We start from the raw sequence: 9,932 nt of genomic DNA, 5'->3' as shown, positions 1-9,932 counted from the left end.
ATAGTAATAATAACGGTACTTGTTGAGTGCTCACTACGTGCCAAGCCTTGTTCTAAACACTGATGTACATATAAGTTACACAGGTTGGACACCATTCTTGTCCCACATGGGGCTCACACTCTTATCCCCGTTTTACAGATGAGGTAACAGGCACAGAGAAGTGATAATAGTAATAATAACGGTACTTGTTGAGCGCTCAGTATGTGCCAAGACCTATTCTAAGCACTGGGGGAGAAACAAGTTAATCGGTTGGACGCCGTCCCTGTCCCACATGGGGCTCACACTCTTATTCCCATTTTACAGATGAGGTAACTGAGGCACAGAAAAGTTAAGTAATAATAATAATAATAACGGTACTTATTGAGCACTCACTATGTGCCAAGCACTGTTCTAAGCACTGATGTAGATACAAGTTAAGCAGGTTGGATGCCGTCCCTGTCCCACATGGGGCTCACACTCTTACCCCCATTTTACAGATGAGCTAATTGAAGCACAGAGAAGTAATAACAGTAATAATAACGGTGCTTGTTGAGCACTTACTATGTGCTAAGCATTGGGGGCGATATGAATTAATCAGATTGGACGCAGTCCCTGTCACACATAGGGCTCACACTCTTATCCCCATTTTACAGATGAGGTAACTGAGGCACAGAGAAGTTAAGTAATATTAGTAATAATAATGGCACTTGTTGAGCGCTCACTATGTGCCAAGCCCTGTTCCTAAGCACTGGGGGAGATACAAGTTAATTAGTTTGGATGCCGTCCCTATCCTACATGGGGCTCACACTCATATCCCCATGTTGCAGATGAGGTAACTGAGGCATAAAGACATTAAGTAATAATAATAATAATGATGGTATTTGTTAAGCCCTTACTATGTGCCAAGCACTGGGGTAGATACAAGGTGATCAGGTTGTCCCACGTGGGGCTTGCAGTTTTAATCCCCATTTTACAGATGAAGTCACTGAGGCACAGAGATGTTATGTGACTTGCCCAAGGTCACATAGCAGACACTTGGGGGGGGGCTGGGATTCGAACCCAGGTCCTTCTGACTCCCAAGCCCATGCTCTATCCAGTAAGCCACAGTGCTTCTCAAGGCAATAGGGAGTACTCTCCCATTGAATGTTGAGAACAGTTTTGTTCTCTGTCTCCCCCTTTTAGACTGTGAGCCCACTGTTGGGTAGGGACTGTCTCTCTATGTTGCCAATTTGTACTTCCCAAGCGCTTAGTACAGTGCTCTGCACATAGTAAGCGCTCAATAAATATGCTTGATGATGATGATGATGAATGTAATGTTTTCCAGGATTTTTACACATTTGACATCTTCTAAATGGGCCCTATGTGCCTGGCACCATGTTGGAAACACAGTAAAGAGCTTGAGTGTTGATGTGCCCAGAAGAAGCGGCCAAGATGGTGCTCTGGGATTGTTATGTGATCTCAAAGTATCAATCAATCCTATTTATTGAGCGCTTACTGTGTGCAGAGCACTGTACTAAGCGCTTGGGAAGTACAAGTTGGCAACATATAGACAGTCCCTACCCAACAGTGGGCTCAGTCTAAAAGATGTATGACACCCAAAAGTGTCAAAGAAAGTCAGCGCCACAAGTTATTTAGAAAAACAAGAGAAAGAATCCACCTTCTAGGAGTTTTTATTCTAGCAAAGACAGCATAGATTGGAATACATAAATTATTCTATCCTCTAGACTGTAAGCTTGTTGTGGGCAGGGAATGTCTACCAATTCTGTTATATTGTACTCTCCCAAGCGCTTAGTACAGTGCTCTGCACATAGTAAGCACTCAATAAATATGATTGATCAGTGGGGAACTCTGGACTCCCAATAATCCCTGCCCCTGACCTTGTCATTTGGAAGAAAGTGGCACAGTACACAGTTATCACTGCTTTGGTGCTCCTGGGAGAGCACTCAGTACAGTGATCTGCACACAGTAAACGCTCAATAAAACGATTGAATGACAGGTCCCGAGGAGTGAGTTTTTCTACTTCTGTACCTCGATCTGGTCTATGGTACCGCCGTCCCTTTGCCACATCATCTGGTGGGCCTGGAACTCCCTCCCCCTTCATATCATACAGTCTAAACTCTCCCTATCTTCAAAAAACCCTCCTAAAATCACATCTCCTCCAACAGGCCTTCTCTGACTAACTCCTTATTTCCTCCATCCTCCCTCCCGTCTGCATCACCTATGAACTTGGCTGTGTATCCCCTAAGCACTTTAATAATAACCACCTCAGCACCATAGCACTTATGTACATAGCCTTATACTTTACTACGTCTCCTAACTGTAATTTATTTTAATACCCGTCCTACTTTATAGACCATAAATGCCTCATGGGCAGAGATCTATTTATCAACTCTATTGTATTGTACTTGCTTGTTTTTTATGGTACTTATTAAGCATTTTACAAAGCGCTGCAGGAGACACAAGCTAATCAGGGTGAACATAGTCCATGTCCCACATGAGGCTCACAGTCAATCAATCGTATTTATTGAGCGCTTACTGTATGCAGAGCACTGTACTAAGCACTTGGGAAGTACAAGTTGGCAACATATAGAGACAGTCCCTACTCAACAGTGGGCTCACAGTCTAAAAGGGGGAGACAGAGAACAAAACCAAACATACGAACAAAATAAAATAAATAGAATAGATATGTACAAGTAAAATAAATAGAGTAATAAATATGTACAAACATATATACATATATACAGGTGCTGTGGGGAAGGGAAGGAGGTAAGATGGGGGGATGGAGAGGGGAGATGAGGTAACACAGAAGTTCAGTGATTTGCCCAACATCACACAGCAGACAAGTGGTGGAATCTGCATTTGAACCCAGGTCCTTCTGGCTCCCAGGCTTGTGATTTATTCACAGCACAGCTTTATCCACTTTTCTTAAGTGCTTAATACAGTGCTTCGCACACAGCAAGTGCTTAATCGATTGATTCTGCCCCAAGAAGGCCTCTCAGCCTTATCTATATCCTTATCTATATCCTTCCCTTCCCCACAGCACCTGTATATATGTCTATATGTTTGTACATATTTATTACTCTATTTATTTATTTCTTTTACTTGTACATATCTATTCTATTTATTTTATTTTGTTAGTACGTTTGGTTTTGTTCTCTGTCTCCCCCTTTTAGACTGTAAGCCCACTGTTGGGTAGGGACTGTCTCTATATGTTGCCAATTTGTACTTCCCAAGCTCTTGGTACAGTGCTCTGCACATAGTAAGCGCTCAATAAATACGATTTATGATGATGATGATCTATATGCTGGGCTAACCTAGATCGGAGTAGCAGAGGCCTGCAGTGGCCAAATCCTCTTACCCCCTGGCAACAACCTTGACTACAGGGAAAGAAATTGACAATGTATATATAGTTGGGGAAAAATGGCTAGCCCACTAGCCCTGAAATAGGAAAGTGGGCTGGTAGCCTCAGTAGCACCCCATGAAAGGTCAATGAGGACACTGGGGAGCAAATCCAGAGGGACTATCTGGGCACAGGGCTACAGTTCTAGAATTGGACCTAGTAATTGGGAGCAGAATTGGGTTCTCTGTCTACAGTGGAATACAAATTAGGGTAATTATCTCATAATAGAGTAGTACATAGCTAAGATGAAAGCTCTTCCTCTTAAAAGCTCTTTTGCTCCTCATGTATAAGAATATAAAATCCTACTTCAACAAAACACTGCTGTATTTCCATCATGATGTTTTTCTGAACAAAGCAGCCTCTCTATTTTACTCCTTACTGCCCCTTTTGTCCGCAATCATCACCCGCTCCAGGCCATCATTTTTTAATCGTAATTTAGGATCGGCGTTATTTTACATCTATCTTCTTATTCTATCAAACTGCCCCACTTTTTTGGTGACTGGATTCATTTTGTAGCATAATTTGTAAAGAAAAACTAAACAATTCCAACTACGTGGACGTTAAAGGCGTTGTCATTTTTGCATTTGAAAGGAATAAAATATCAATTGTTAAATTACTTTTCACGAGAATTTTTAATTATGCTAACTAAAAATGATAATATTTCTACTATATATAAATAAATATTTTAGAGTCCAAACAACCCTCTCTAATCCTTTGCTATTACTATGAAAAATTCAAGGTTTTTGAATTGTAGGAGATAAAAAAACCTCAATAGCCTACTTTTAAAAGAAATGAGTTAGCAAATTTTTGTCACAAAAATATCAAAATCATTCATCCTGTGTCAAGAAATTGAAATTAATATTTTATAAAAATATAAATATCAACATAAATTCATTTTAAATGTAACTTACATAGTGTATGAAATTTGTCTTAATTTAAGGTGCAACATTTAACACATTTTCTAGATGAATAAAGATCATGTGTACATGATAGTGAAACATTTAAAACACTAGGCAATATGAGAAAATTATCTTGATTTTGCTATTGCACTATTTAGTGCAGTGTGCTCTGGAAACAAAATTTTATTTTTTGTTGAATTTTTAAAACTTGCTTTTCCATGTTTCAAGTCTATGTGGTTCCTATTTCATTTTCTTAAAAATCACTAGTAAATTACTTGTCCAATTTTTTAAAGGAAATTTTTCAAGTTTTTTTTTAAATAGTGATAGGAAATCAATTAAGCAACATTCAGTTTCTTGCAAAAAGTAAGGAAATTGGACAAAAAGATCATGGATCTTAAATTCAGCTAAAAATGTAATGTAGAAATATAAGAAAAAACAAAATGCTCAATATTTTGAAAATTTTAGCAGCTTAATACTTTCTTTTCTAGACAACAAAGGCACTCCAACACTACACTGTGCTTTCTGACAGTATGAGCTTTGAGGTAGTAAAGCGTTACTATTGAAGGGCCTCAAAGAAGAGACGGAAGGACTTTTTCCTTTGCCCGAAAAAAGTGGTTTTGTTCCTGTTTTCTCTTTATCTTTTCATGCTAAAAGGAAATAAATGCATTTCCCATCCGACTCTTGTCTTCCATAACCACTCATACCTCTGAAAAAAATGGGAACCAGGAGTACTTTTTAAAGAAAGAATAGCAGTAAAAAGGTGTACTCTGCTAAATCAGAGAATTCAGTAAAACCATTTGTGCGTTTCTAAATTTACATATTTGTATATAATTACTTTCTGCATATTACCCAAGAAGATAATAATAATAGCAACGGTACTTGTTAAGTACTTACTATGTGCCAAGCCCTGCACTAAGCAACTGGGATAGATACAAGATCTCCTTTCTGACCTCCCATCCTCCTGTCTCTCCCCACTTCAGTCTATACTTCACTCTGCTGCCCGGATTCTCTTTCTACAGAAATGCTCTGGTTATGCCACTCCCCACCTCAAAAATCTCCAGTGGTTGCCTATCAACCTTTGAATCAAGCAAAAACTCCTCACTCTCGGCTTCAAGGCTCTCCATCACCTCCCCCGTCCTACCTCACCTCCCTTTTCTAGACTGTGAGCCCACTGTTGGGTAGGGACTGTCTCTATATGTTGCCAACTTGTACTTCCCAAGCGCTTAGTACAGTGCTCTGCACACAGTAAGCGCTCAATAAATATGATTGATTGATTGATTCTCTCCTTCTCCAGCCCAGCCCGCACCCTCCGCTGTTCTGCTGCTAACCTCCTCACTGGGCCTCGTTCTCGCCTGTCCGGCCATCCATCCCCTGGCCTGGTATACCCTCCCTCCACACATCCACCAAACTAGCTCTCTTCCTCCCTTCAGAGCCCTACTGTGAGCTCACCTCCTCCAGGAGGCCTTCCCAGACTCAGCCCTCCACTTTTTCCTCTCCTCCTCCCCATCGCCTTACCCGCTTCTCCTTCCCTACAACACTTGTATATATTTGTACATATATATTACTCTATTTTATTAATGATGTGTATATAGCTATAATTCTATCTATTCTGATGGTGTTGACGCCGGTCTACTTGTTTTATTCTGTTGTCTGTCTCCCCCTTCTAGACGGTGAGCCCGTTGTTGGGTAGGGACCGTCTCTATGTGTTGCCGATTTGTACTTCCCAAGCACTTAGTACAGTGCTCTGCGCATAGTAAGCGCTCAATACGATTGAATGAATGAATGAAAGATATTCAAATATCACACAGTCCCTATCCTCCCTGGAGTTCACAGTCCAAGTAGGATGAAAAGTAGTTAGACCAAGATAACCGTTTCTATTTTTTAATGGTATTTAGCATTTACTATGTACCAGGCACTATACTAAATACTGGGGTGCAGCAGCACTTAGAACAGTGCTTGGAACATAGTAAGTGCTTAACAAACCTGTCTACGTGTTTTGTTTTGTTGTCTTCTCCCCCTTCTAGACTGTGAACCTGTTGCTGGTTAGGAACCATCTCTATATGTTGCCAACTTGTACTTCCCAAGCGCTTAGTACAGTGCTCTGCGCACAGTAAGCGCTCAATAAATACAATTGAATGAATGAATGAATGAATACAGGTTAATCAGGTTGGATTAACCTGATTATTCATTCATTCATTCAACTGAACTGAGTGCTTACTGTGTACAGAGCACTATACCTAAGTACTTGGGAAAGTACAATACAACAATGAACAGTGACATTCCCAGCCCATATTCATTCATTCAATCATATTTATTGAGTGCTCACTGTGTGCAGAGCACTGTACTAAGTGCTTGGGAAGTACAACTCATCAACATATAGAGACGGTCCCTACTTACAGCCTAGAACGTGGGAAACAGACATCAATATAAATAAATAAAATTACAGATATGCACATAAGTGTTGTGTACCTCTGGTCTGAAATGCCCTCCCTCCTCAGAAAGATAATTGCTGTCCCCCACTTCAAAACCTTATTGAAGGTACACCTCCTCCAAGAAGCCTTCCCTGACTAAGCCCTCCTCTCTTCTTCGCCCACTCCCTTCTGTACCACTGTTACTTGCTCCTTCCTCCCTCCCATCCCCATACTATATATATATATATATATATATATATATATATATATATATGTATACATACATATATACATATATACATATGTACATACATATATACATATGTATATATGTATATATATTTAAATAAATAAATAAATCTGTATGTCTGTGTAGGTCTGTAATTTATTTACTTATTTATATTCATTCCTGTCTCCCCCTCTAAACTGTGAGCTCATTGTGGGCAGGAATGTGTCTGTTGTTATATTGTACTCTCCCAAGCACTTAGTACAGTGCTTTCCACACAGTGAGTGCTCAATAAATACAATTGAATGAAGGAATGAATGAGGTAGAGTTCTGGGCAGGGGGTGAGCCTGCAGAGGTAGCCATAATACTGGTTAGAAATGGTTTTTCCTTCAGCACCAATACATGTATACGTAAACCTATATGCAAACACTCACTAGAATATTCCTTTAATTTGACATTAATTGGACCAGAAACTCAGGCACCAAACATCAGGGTACAACCTCACGGTGTCTACTGTCCTGCGCAACTTGTCATTTTGTGTTGCAGTTAGCAAAATTCTAGCCGTAAAGCTAAGTTCTAGCTTTCCTTTTCATGGCCACTGTCCAAGGCTGGGCGGTTCCATGAATGAGGCGGAGGTACAGGATTACTCATCCCTTGCTTCTTCTGCTCTCCTCTGAATGGAAATGACATGCATGGCAGTGAGTCTAATTGTTCTGGAACCTGAGGGAAATGCAGCCTGTACAGTCAATATATATGAGGGAATGATCTGCCGTTAGGGATCAGTGAGCCAGCTAATGGCTGGTTAGTCAGAAGGGTACAGTTCTTGAATGTTAATAAAACATGTCTGAGGCGTCGCACTTCTGGGAAAATGCTGAATACCAGAGAGGGTATCGGAGACAGATGCTCTTCCATCTCAAACTTTCCCACAGTAAAGCTAGTGTACTGAAGTCTGCTACCAGAGCGTATTTTAACGCTGCTTTAGAGAAACACCATGTCTAACATGTTTTAGAGAAACAGCGTTGCCTCGTGCGTACAGCACAGGCCTGGAGGTCAGAAAGACCTGGGTTCTAATTCTGGCTCTGCCTCTAGTCTCTTATGTCACCTGAGGCAAGACGCTTTTCTGTGCCTCAGTTACTTCACCTGTAAAATGGAATTAAGAGTGTGAGTTCCATGTGGGATGTGGACTGTGTCTATGAGGTAGCTTGTATCCACCTCAGCGCTTAGTACAATGCTTAGCACATAGTAATAATAATAATAATAATGATGATGGCATTTGTTAAGCGCTTACTATGTGCAAAGCACTGTTCTAAGCTCTGGGGGGGATACAATGTGATCAAGTTGTCCCACGTGGAGCTCACAGTGTTAATCCCCATTTTTACAGATGAGGTAACTGAGGCTCAGAGAAGTTAAGTGACTTGCCCAAGGTCACACAGCAGACTTGTGGTGGAGCCGGGATTCGAACCCATGACCTCTGACTCCAAAGCCCGTGCTCTTTCCACTGAGCCACGCTGCTTCTCTAACATATAGAGACGGTCCCTACCGAACAGCGGGATCGCAGTCTAGAAGGTAATAATGATAGCATTTATTAAGCGCTTACTATGTGCAAAGCAGTGTTCTATGCGCTGGGGAGGTTACAAGGTGATGAGGCTGTCCCACGTGGGGCTCACAGTCTTCATCCCTATTTTACAGATGGGGTAACTGAGGCCCAGAGAAGATAAGCAACTTGCCTAAAGTCACACAGCTGACAATTGGTGGAGTCAGGATTTGAACCCGTGACCTCTGACTCCAAAGCCCGGGCTCTTTCCACTGAGCCACTAAGCACTTAATACCATTAAAAAATACCGCCTGAGGCTTGTTTTTCCTCTAAGTAGGCTTCAGTGAAACCAACAGCATTCAATAGGACTGACCATGACACCCTCCCCTCTGGCATGCACCTTGTCTGGTTTGCCTCAGTCCTACCCAGACTGAAGAATCCATGGGTCCACTGCCCTTAGGCCTGGGGAAAGGGAATCCCAGTGTTGGAGGAGCTGGAGAGAGGAGATTCCCCATCCGCTGGCTCCAAATCCCTCCCCCACCATTGTTGGATGGGATTAGGGGATGGGATTTTGCAGTAATGTGGTCCCACTGATGTCAAGAAGTAGTGTAGCCTCATAGAAAGTGCATGGGTCTGAGAATCAGGAGACCTGGGTCCTATCACCAGCTCTGCCACTTAGCTGGGCAAGTTACTGTGCCTCGGTTTCCTCATGGTACCAAGAATTAAATACCTATTCTCCCTCCCCCTCAGAGTGTAAACCCCTTGTGAGACAGGGACGATGTCTGACCTGACCTACGCTTGGTGCTTCACAGATACCATTATTACTAAGAGTCTGACCTGTGAGCTCTGCCAGAAGCAGTTATGCAGAAATCCAACTGAGCAGTATTTTCCAAGTTTTCCTCCCAAGAACATCCCTCTTCATACGGGAAAGGACTAAAGCAAAGTAGAGATGATGGCAGGAATTCTAGGCTAATATTTACCCTTCTCTTCAAACTGACAGTCAGAAAATAATGAGAGAGGGGAAATCATATGGGAGCAGACTGCTCTACCCACGCTTTAGTGGGGCAGGAGTAAATCCTCATGCCCTTAGATGAGCAGCAGCTACTTCTGGTCCTTCACTAATAATAATGGCATTTTTTAAGCACTTACTATGTGCCGGGCACTGTACTAAGCACTGGGGTGGTTACAAGTAAATCGGGTTGATCACAGTCCCTGTCCCATGTGGGGCTCACAGTCTTAATCCCATTTTACAGATGAGGTAACTGCAGCACAGAGAAGTGAAGCGACTTACCCAAGGTCACATAGCAGACAAGTGGTGAAGGCAGGATTAAAACCCTGGTCCTCTGAGTGCCAGGCCCATGTACTTTCCATTAGGCCATGCTGTGTCTCACAGCGGCTGCTGCGGGAAGGAGATTACCTAATTATTCCATCATGTTATATGTAAATTGGGTAGTGAAAACATGTGTAAAAGCAGAACTGGGTA

Source organism: Tachyglossus aculeatus, chromosome 17, assembly GCF_015852505.1.
Source record: "Tachyglossus aculeatus isolate mTacAcu1 chromosome 17, mTacAcu1.pri, whole genome shotgun sequence".
Taxonomy (NCBI): Eukaryota; Metazoa; Chordata; class Mammalia; order Monotremata; family Tachyglossidae; genus Tachyglossus; species Tachyglossus aculeatus.
Note: the sequence above shows the minus strand (reverse complement) of the source record.